The sequence below is a fragment of the Grammomys surdaster genome, unplaced genomic scaffold (genome assembly GCF_004785775.1).
Source record: "Grammomys surdaster isolate TR1022 unplaced genomic scaffold, NIH_TR_1.0 137, whole genome shotgun sequence".
NCBI lineage: Eukaryota > Metazoa > Chordata > Mammalia > Rodentia > Muridae > Grammomys > Grammomys surdaster.
The window spans coordinates 12,503,065-12,513,790 of NW_021604595.1; the positions used below are offsets into that span (position 1 = coordinate 12,503,065).

The 10,726-nt window shown below is 43.8% G+C and overlaps 1 long non-coding RNA gene across 1 annotated transcript; it reads left to right on the top strand.

Annotated features, from left to right (window-relative positions):
• The first annotated feature begins 521 nt into the window (after positions 1 to 521).
• Positions 522 to 6,380, top strand: LOC114617499. The gene is made up of 3 exons (XR_003710810.1): positions 522 to 629; positions 4,992 to 5,066; positions 5,912 to 6,380. It is a non-coding gene; the product is annotated as an uncharacterized LOC114617499 (long non-coding RNA).
• Positions 6,381 to 10,726: the final 4,346 nt, after the last annotated feature.

The following is a 10,726-nucleotide window of genomic DNA, read 5'->3' on the forward strand; positions in this document are numbered from 1 at the left end:
GTGGTTTTTCTTGGCTAGTGTGTCTGGTGTTCAGAGAAGAGAGCAGGAGGTCCCCAGCCCTTCTCAAATGGCCTAAGTATCGGAGTCTTATTCTATAAAAATAAACTTAAAGCAATAAGCTCTCTTGTTGTAATGACAAATATGGGTAGGCACAGGGGACTGCCTATGGAGTCTGTTCTTAATTGTGTTTAAATGACTACAATCTGTAATTGACCAATCCCACCATTATCAAATACATAGCTGGATGGGCTCTCCACCTTCAGAATTTCACAAAACTCTAAGTGTGCACCTGTTAGCCATGAACCCCCAATTCTGCTCTCCCATTCCCAGCAACCCAGTCGTTTTGTTTCAATCTCTGTGGACGTGACTCCTCAGGTCTCTTTCTTATAAGCAGAATCATAAAGCATTTGATCTTTAGCAAAAAACCCTAACGGTTTTTTTTTCTTTTCTTTTTTAATGTTTTCAAGGTACACTGTGACATAAGTCAGACTTTCTTCTTTTAGAAGGAACGATAGCCCAGGAGAGCATGTGTCAGCAGGAGAGCATGTGTCAGGGTTCATCTATTAGTCTGCCTGTGGGCCCTCGGCTTGCTCCTTCTTTGGACCAGGGTTAGCAGAGCTGCCAGGAAGGTAGGTTGCAAACACTTGTAACTGCCTTACTTAATACTTTCCCAAGCAAACAAAGGACTCTGTAGAGTTTGTGAAGGTCTAACTTCTTCTTTTTTATAAAGATTTATTTATTTATTTATTTATTTATTTATTTATTTATTTATTTAATGCATATTGCTCTCTTCAGAGACACCAGAAGAGTGCATCAGATCCCATTACAGATAGTTGTGAGCTACCATGTGGTTGCTGGGAATTGAACTCAGGACCTCTGGAAGAGCAGTCAGTGGTCTTAACTGCTGAGCCATCTCTCCAGCCCCTAACTTCTTCTTAAGAGCAGGTATATTTAAGGTGTTTTTCACTTGGACTTTCAGAGTGTCATACTTTTGGTCATGATGTGCTATGCAGTCTCTGAATGAATAACGCATACATTTCACATGATGGTCATGAGAATCAAGTTCATAACCAGGGAAAGAACCATGAGAAGAGGAAGGCATGGCCACCAACAGCCAGGCTTGGGCTGTCCTAGACTGGCACCAGGAAGTCAAAAAGGGAGAAGCTGTAACTCAGCATCAAGTGTGCAGAATACACCAATGAGGCTGTGTGAAAGTGAAGGAAGCCTGTAATTCCAGCCTCGTTGGCCTGAGTATCTCAGGGCTTGGGTTCTGGACTGATAAGGAGATAGTGTGAATGAGCAGTGATGAGTGTTAGCGGAATCAGCTTGACTTCTGCTTCCTCTCCCTGTTGCTTAGTGACGTACCTCAGACAGGAATGTGAAGCTTCACATAGAACCCGTGATGCGGCTGGTAACGATTGTCTTCACAGTACAGTCTGCATGTTGGCCCAACCAGTATCATACACACTCATGTCTCTACCAGCAGAGTAGATACTCATACTCAACAACTATAGATGTCTGGCATCCCTGTGGCCTGGCATCCAATACCAGGACCTGGATCAACTTGACATTGAAGCAACTGTCCTTTCCTTCTGCCTTTCTGTGTGGCTTCCCATGTTCCTTTCCCTTAAATATCTGCATTGCTTTGCATTCAGCTCACTTCCTTATTTGTTTTGAATATGACTCAGTGTTGCTACAAACCCTACCAAAGGCTACCAAGTTCATTGACATTGACCAGTTGTATTGGTACCTCTCCGTTCAATATTTTGGAAGATGTGTTTGACTGATAAGTTTTATTTGTTGGTTTTAGACAGAAGCTCGATGTGTAGCTCAAGCTGGCCTGGAACTTGTGCTGCTCTTTCCTCGTCTCACATCGGTTGTGAATGCAGTCCCGTTTCAGTGCGTAGGGCTTCTGGAAAGCTTGTGAAGTGATTGCCCAATCTGAGTCATCTGGCTGCAGGGGTGTGGGTAGGAGAGTAGCGGGAAAGGTGGGAGGATGCCGGTGGGAATCCCGTGGAATGCTAGGCTCCCTTTTATACAGACTTCAGTGGGCAGCCGATACAGCAAGGCTGGGACACCAACTGGAGGAAAGGGCAAACGGGCTGAGATGGTAGAGAGCAGCCTCCTCCAACGGCTCACCTCCCCGGCTCTGCCCTGTTTTCACTCCTCCTTGAGCAATCCATGGCCCTCTAGACATGACTCACTCAATGGGGAGACTGTAAAACTTCCACAGAAGGCCGGCTTTGTGAGCGTGTTGTTCTTTTATGGAAGAGCCTTGGTTATATTGATTAATTAGCCAGCTAATTAACTCATCAACCTCCATATGTTTACTGAGTGCTGACTGTGTGCCAAGTGCCCTGCTTTGTCCCTTCACCGTGATGTACAGAGGCTGTTGAGCCTTGTGGGCATGTGTCTGTTTAAGTCGGGAACTTAGATGAGAGTCCCTAAGTGAGGAAAATCTACCCACCCTCCCAGGCACCATCCAGGAGCTCATCAACGCTACCTGTTACTACCTAAGCAGTCCTGAGTGCTAGGAGCTGTTTTCCCTGTTGTAGGGTTTAGATGGAAGATTCAGGAGGGTAGATAGCTTGCCTATCATTGAGTCAGCAGGATGGCCCGGAAGGATGCCCTCCCAGATGGTCATTACTAAATCATGTGATTCTGTGTACCCTAAGCTGCCTTAAACGGAGGCATTAACTCTTCTCAGTGTTCCTTCCTACATAGCCCTTTTCAAAGCTGTGCGCAGAGGCAGGCACAAAGGTGACACTGGAAGAAACCAGACACTCAGCGTAGACAGATCTAACCCGGAAAGCAGTGTAACCCAGATGTGCCCATCTGACAACGAGCTAAAGAGAACACTGTACTGTTCTGATGAGTGATCTTTCAAATGTTTCGCCTGTTTTATTCACTTAGGTAAATAGAGTCCATTTCAATTATTGACTAGAAAAAAAAGTTTAAACATGTAAATGTGCCCTGAAAAAAATAATAAAGCAGTATCTATCGTTTAAAAGAATTCGAGAAATTATGGTGCTTTTAAAACAAAATCAATCTGGCTTAAACGTTTGAGAATTCTCTAGATTGGCCACAAATAGATACTGTGTTGATTTCATTTGGTTTTATAATTGAATTCATCTTCAGTATCAATTTCTTTATTCTTCAAGGAAATCAAAGTTTCTCTAGTTTTGCCTCTGAGATTTCCTGTGGTTCCAGTTTCCATCCATTCTTATACATGTTAACTTACTCCCTCTCATTTAAAGCCCCGAAAAATGTAAATAATAATAACAACAATAATAATAATAATTTGGGTGGGTTCTTTTTGTTTGTTTAACTTTTAAATCTAAAGGTAAACTTGAATTCTCAAAGAACATTATTACTTCAGCATTTCATGTCTATCATTAAGACACACTCAGAATGTTGCTTAATCCCAAACAATGATACACGACTGTATGGGAATTTCAACGTCCTGGCTGTGATGGACTTCATGCTCAGGGGGAAGACGGGCCTCAGTTCCTCCACAAAGCTGCCCTTGTATGCAGCACCCTGGTTAGCATGAAGGACTGGGTCAACTGGAGACAACAGCACTAATTGTTTCTCCTCTGTCTATGTAATGTCAGAGTTAACCCATTGTCTTTAAAGACGTGTTAGAAAATGCTAGTATGGAGAGGAAACAAACCCCGGCGGGCAGGCGATAAGGCCTAGCACCATTCCCGTTTCTGCTGTAGAAGCCCTCTCTATGCTACAACCTCTCACCTCAGCCTCTCACCTTGTGCTGTCTAAGGGAGCAGGCTCTGGCCAAGGCCCTCTCTTACTTCTCAGTTTACCACAGAAACGTCTAGCACACTCTGCTCTAATATAGGGTCAGCAGACTGTGATCTCTGGGGTGAGCTGGTATGCACCTGCCTTTACTTGATCCATGAACTGTGAACAGCGTTTCCACTTTTAAATGCCTGAAACAAAACATTAAAAGAAGAATGTTTACAAACACAAAAAGGACGTAGAATTCAAATGTTAGTGTCGGTAGACAAAGCTGATTGACAGAGTTCTGTGTGGCTGGTCTCACTGGGTTGTGGCCAGGCTAAGAACACTCTGCTGGTAGGCTTGTTACATGACACACCAGGAAAATCAAAGCGATCCTAGAAGATCCTCTTTCCTCAGCCCTTCAAATGTCTCATGCCACCAATGTCTGTCTTGGGTCTTCTGGCCTTCTCTTCTTTTACTATGGGTGACATATTTCTTTTTCTTTCATGGAAGGCTGAGCCCCACTTTCTTGTTTTATGTAAGTGCACTGTCACTCTCATCAGACACACCAGAAGAGGGTGTCTGATCCCATTACACATGGTTGTAAGCTACCATGTGGTTGCTGGGAATTGAACTCAGGACCCTGGAAGAGCAGTCAGTGCTCTTAACCACTGAGTCCCACTTTCTTTAGATTGCTGGATGTTTTGACATCTCTTTCTTCTCCTTCTTTCTCCTCTACCATATTGTAAAAATTCTTTTCTGTTTAATCAATCTGACACAGTTTTAAAATGTGTTTTCGGGGCTAAAGAGATGGCTTAAATCTTAAAAAAATTAAAAAGTATTTGCTAGACACAGTCAGATAGTAAATACCTGAGGCAAAACAAGTTATAAAGAAGAAAGGTTTATTTCAGCTCACAGCTGCTGAGGCCTTAGCCCATAACTGCTTGATGCTGTTTATTTGGGTCTGTGTTGAGGGAGCACACCACGGTGGAAAAGCATGGTAGAACCTCTCACTCTATCAGCTTTGAAACAGAAGGAAAATCATCAGCACCTTTGAGGATGCACTACAGATAACCTAAAGACTTCCTTTTAGGCCCCACCCCTTCCTGACAGCACCGCAGGCTGGACACCAATTCTTTAAGAGTTTAAGATCCAGGTTGCAACAAACAAGACCTTTAAGAACCATTTCCCCAAAGAATCTTCACTTGGGTCAATTAGGCCAACTACAGCCCACATCTTTGCTCTCCTCCCAGGAACATTCACCAAGGGCTCTGTGGTCACAGCCCCCCACTTCCTCCTTTGGATTCTTACCATTGAACCAGTACACGGTAAGTACCGGCCACCTGGTGGCCAACATTGGTAGTGATTTCCTTTTACTGGTAATTGGTAGTGGTGACCTTTACTCGCTCTTTGTAAGGTTCAGTAAACCATTTAGTTCCTTCTGTCTTAAACCTGGTGCTGGCGCATTATATTCCCTTATCTTTCCTTCTGTTTCGATGTCTCATCCTGCGCATGCCCTGTAATGCTGTCCTGAGATGTCTGAGATGTCTGAGATGTCTTTTCTCTCTCTGTGTAGTTTCTCTAGATTATTTCCATACGTTAAGTGGCATTGCTGTACTTATAAGTGTGTCCTGCAGAACTTCTGTGTTGGGAGCTAATCTCCAGTATATGCACTGAGATTTAGGCCTTTTTTTTTACACTTTTAAAAATCCATTTATTATCTGTGCATGTATTCATGAATACAAATGTGTGGAGATCAAAGGACAGCTGACATGAGTTAATTCTCTTATTCCATCATGTGGGTTCTGGAAATCAAACTCAGGTTGTAAAGCTTGGTGGCAAGTGCCCTTACCCACTGAGCCATCTTGCCTTCAATGATGAGGCCATTAGCTTACAATGGCTTTGCCCTCACGAATGGATGACTGTTGTTATTAAGGGAGGTTCGTTAGCCTTGACTTGGCTTCTTCAGTCTTCCTTACACGGTCTTGCCCTTTGCCCTCCATGTTAGGATGGTGCAGCAGGTGGCTTTTAGCAGGTTGGGTCCTTTTCCTGTTGGATGTCCCGGCCTCTGGAGACATAGCAATAATTAAATTACCCAGTCTCAGGTATTTTGTTACAGTGGAGTGAAATGAACTATGACAATCTTCAACATGCAAATCACTCCTGGTTCTAGAGTCCTGATTCCTCCCTGAGATCCTGACTGCAGAGCTACAAACCTGATGTCCCCACAGTGATGGAAGATCAAAGATGTCGAATGTTCAGGTTCCCACCACAGACTCCCTTTACCAGGCATTCCCAGTTCGATAAGTGGAACTTCAAACGGATTCATTTATTGCAGCCCCAAATCCAAGACTTACGTAAGTGTGTGTGTGTATGTGTGTGTGTGTGTCTGTGTGTGTGTGTCTGTGTGTGTCCTTCAACCTCTACACCCCCAGTTAGCTTCATCTGTGCCAGCTCCTCCATCCACATCTCTGCTGTCCTCCCATATCCTAACCCCCTCATGACACCTGAGTCCTCACTAACTACTACTTCTTGATGCTCTTCCTTAGCATCTTTTGGTTCCCTCCTATCTCCAACCTTGGCTCCTAACCCCCTTTCTCTTCCTGCTTCCTCCCGCCTGTTCTTTAACCACACCAAGCCCACTCCCATCTACAACATTCTCTGGTGCTTCTCATTGCTTACTTTTCCATCTGAGTTTAAGCAGAGTCCCTGGTTCCTCCTACCCACAATCCTTTGTAAGATCATCTTTTCTTAGGACCATCGCTTAACACTACACCTTTCATAGTAGGTTATTGAATTTTGTCTTTTGCCTCCAGAACACAAACTCTGAGAGAACAGAAACTAGGAACACATCTCTGGAGCTTAGAATTGTCCTTGTTTTTAGTCAATATATTATTTTTAATTTTTATTCCTATTTTAATGTATATTATTATTATATTTTGGGGATGTGTGTATGCACATGGGTACTGGGTCCATGTATGTATGGAGGTCAGATGAGTCTATCCGGTATCTTCAGCTATCACTCCCCCTCTAATCCCCCGCCCCCACAGGATCTCTCACTGAACCTGGAGCTGGACTGGCAGCCAGTAAGTCCCAGCAATCCTCCTGTCTGTGCCTGCCTCATCTCTGAGATCACACTGCATAATCACAACCACCTTTACATGGGTGCTGAGAATTTGAACTCAGATCCTCCCGTCTCTGCAGCAAACGCTTCCCCCTCCCCCCTTAGTCAAGACTTTAAACTGATAGCTTAAATATTGATTTTTAGTTTCAAAACTATTCTGTGCATCTGGACTCCCCCACCTCCAGCTGTCTCTGTTGGGGATGAAATCCGGGATTTCTCTTACTAGCAAGACAACACATCCTCCAGGGATCTATGGCCCCAGCCCGTTTTCTTTTTCTGTTCATATTTGTTAACACGTAATAGTTTTGCATACTGCTTCTCCCGTTCAACAAAAGCAAGTATTTTCACTTGTTATTTAATCATAATCATAAACACCCTTATAATGGTTGCATAATACAACATTCCGTGGTTGTTTACCTCAGTGTAATTTGATATTGGGGTCATATCGAATTTTTCACTGTGATGACCAACGTGTGTGGGTGTGCGTGTGCATGCGTGCACGTGTGCATGCCCGTGAACTACCCTGTTTTATCTGACCACTGGAAATGAATCCATGGGGACCTATGGCCCAGTAGCAGCCGCTCCCAGAGCAGCACACCTGGTCTGGCTTGAGACTAAGCCCAGAGTCTGGAGTGCAATTAGCATTTGAATTAGCGACAGGAGGATAAACAGGTGATTATCCCATTTAACAGCTGTTGGATGGTGTTAAATAGACAGTGTCTGACAGCTTGAGCTTCAGATGTAGGGTTTATTAACAAACGATTAAAAAAAGAAGAAGAAAAGAATTGCTTGTTTAAAAAAAAATGAATGCAGGGTTTAGAAACATAAGTCCTTTCAAACTGCTTTTGACCAAACTAAAACTGATTCCAACTCCTGAATCAAGCTGCTTGTTCCAAGAAGTGAATAGCACAAATAATCTCATTTCATACTTCCCTGCCCTTTGTCTGAGCAGCTCTGTGTGGTTTACAGATGTGCTTACAACACCCCTCAGCTGGGGCAAGGAGCGCTTAACAGTTAACAGTACGGACTGCAAAGCCGGTGGGCTTTGACAGGATCAGGCAGATGAAATTCGAACCCACAGCCCCAACTTCTAAAACAACACTCCTTGTTTACTTGGTGAAAAAAAAATATCTATTGACACTTTTAGAGTTAGTATCAGGTGGGAATGTTTTGATTGTACATGATGTTTATCTTGACAGTTTTTCTTTAATTACCGGCCTTTCGTTAGAGCTCTGAGAACCTAGACAGTGTGAGTTCACAGTGGGGGAGGGGGGTGGGGAGGCGGAACTGGGGGTGGGGGACAGTGAGGAGTCTGATAGGATAGATTATGGTGGCTTCTCAGGTACCTTTGTGGTTCTTGATTTCTCGTTTTTTGGGGGGGGTTGGTTTTGTTGTTGTTGTGTTGTTTTGTTTTGCTTTGTTGTTGTTTTACCTAGGTACCGAGGCCCAAGCCCAAGCCTTGCATGAGCTGAGCTCACACCCTAGTACCAAGATGTGCTCCCAGCCCACTTTTGGATTTATTTGCCTTAATTGTGTGGATGTAGGGTCAAAACTGATGCAGAGCTACAGCAGGTTAATGTGCTGCATTTCGGCTCATGATTTAGGTTTTCTACAAAATTTTTAAATCCTCACTGAGCCAGTCTTCTTGGTGAAGAAGCAGGCAGCGTTTCTTAGCACACATTGAGAAGGCAAGCCTGATGAGGCAGAAGTAAAATGATCATGAGGTTAAGGCTAGCCTGGGCTACATAGTGAGTTTCAAGGCCAGCCTGGGCTACATAGTGAAATCCTGTCTCTCTCAGAAACACACAAAACAAAATGAAAATAAACTTGAAGGATAGGGAAGGGCAGTTCGGAGAGAAGCTCTGAGATTGAGGAGACCTATTGCTCTTCCAGAGTATGTGAGTTCAGTTCCTGGTACCCATGTCAGGCAGATCACAGCCTCCTGCAGTTCCACCTCTAGGAGTCAGATGCTCTGTCTGGCCTTCTATAGCCTCTCCAGGGCGCTGTTCTTCACTCAGACTTCCCTAGTGGGATGCTCATTAAGCTATTTATTCCTTACCACATGCCCATAAAATACTTTTCCTGTCAAGAAAAGTAAAATCCATTATCGTTTAGAACAGATGACTTTTAAACTAGTAGTTAAAAAATAGGACTCAATGATCCCTCAGAAAATGCAGTGCAAAGAGCTGAGGAAAGATTAGTGATGTCATCTATCTGCGACAAGGTTTGTGATTTGCATATATGTAAATCATGTCCATCCATTTTGTTCTCAGTCAATAGGATGATGCAAGAGTCTGGAATACTCCAAAAGGTAAAATATGCTTTCCTTGCTTGGAACAAAGATCTCTGGTGTTTCTGTCATTCCATGGCTATAAGGAGGAAAGTTAGACTAGAGTCCAGTAAGTTGAATAGCCTTGGCCTATGTGTGTCCCAAATATTATATAGGATACATACAAAGATACACTCATTTTTCTTTGTGTTTGTAACTCATTGTGTCAAATTGATAAGTTTGGCCTAAATCTGATTCCATTCTTTTTTTAAAAAAATATGGGGGGGCTGGTGAGATGGCTCAGTGGTTAAGTCCACTGACTGGTCTTCCGGAGGTCATGAGTTCAAATCCCAGCAACCACATGGTGGCTCACAACCTTATCTGTAATGAGATCTGATGCCCTCTTATGGGGTGTCTGAAGACAGCTACAGTGTATTTACATACAATAAATAAATTTTAAAAAATAAATAAAATAAAATAAAAAATAAAAAATATATGATTCATCTATTTATTTTATGTCGTTTCAATGACATGCTGCCTCTGTCTCTACGAGAAAGATGGAAGTAACAGCATTTGTAGCCTCTGGTTTTCAGTTAACGCATAATTGCTTGCCAGAAAGTTCACTCACAGATGCTTTTAGGCCATTAAGGCAAAGGGCAGGAGGAGAAGGAAAGAGAGAGTAATCTGGGGAATGTAAGGGTGAGTCTTGCTCCCACCAGCTGTTCTGGAATGGTCTTTCTGCAGGGCAGAAATGTGGCAGCGATTCGTGACTCTTCAGGTCCAGCACGATGCTTAGGCTGGTAGAAAGCTTTCCCGGGTGTTTCCTCCGGGGTTATTTGGGCTTTTGTTTTCTGCCTGTGCTTTGCACAGAAGCTGGAAATCTGCCTCCCCAACAGCGGACTTCCTCCCCCTTTATAAACTGACCCCTGGTGGTTGCTATAGCAACCGCAAAGGGCCACTGATGAGCTGCATAAACAAGTCCAATACTCAGTGCTGGGGCAAAGCAAGCCCTTAGAAAAGAGTGAGTGAGGAGGATGAATATGATATGCAGGAGAAGCGGCTCCTAGGAAGATATGTAAAGCACCCGCCCAGCTCCTTCTTTCTCCTCTCCTCCCGTCTCTTGTATCCCATCAGCCCCGGGGCGAAGACAGAGGATCTAGGAGGGCAGCATGCAGGGGCCTGCCTTTGATGCTGGGGCAAGGAACTAAGACGGCTGAAAATGAAATTTAAACATTTGCTCGAAGCTCTAGGCTAGAAATATGCCAACCTGACCCGAAAAAAACAAAGAATCTGAGCGACTGCCACACCTGCTCCAGGCTCAGACTCCCTGTCTGATGCCAGAAAGCTCGGCCTTCAGCTACGCTTCCTTTCATAATTTACGCTAAACTGAGACAAAGACTGAAGATTTCTGAGATCCGTGCTACTTGCAGTATGACTGCTGTGTCTTTTGGAAAGAAGAATGAGTAGAAAAAGCCCACTCTAAGATATAAGGTCCCTAGAATTTGTACCATGCACACACACACACACAGAAGATAGAGGGAGAGAGAGAGAGAGAGAGAGAGAGAGAGAGAGAGAGAGAGAGAGAGAGAGAGAGT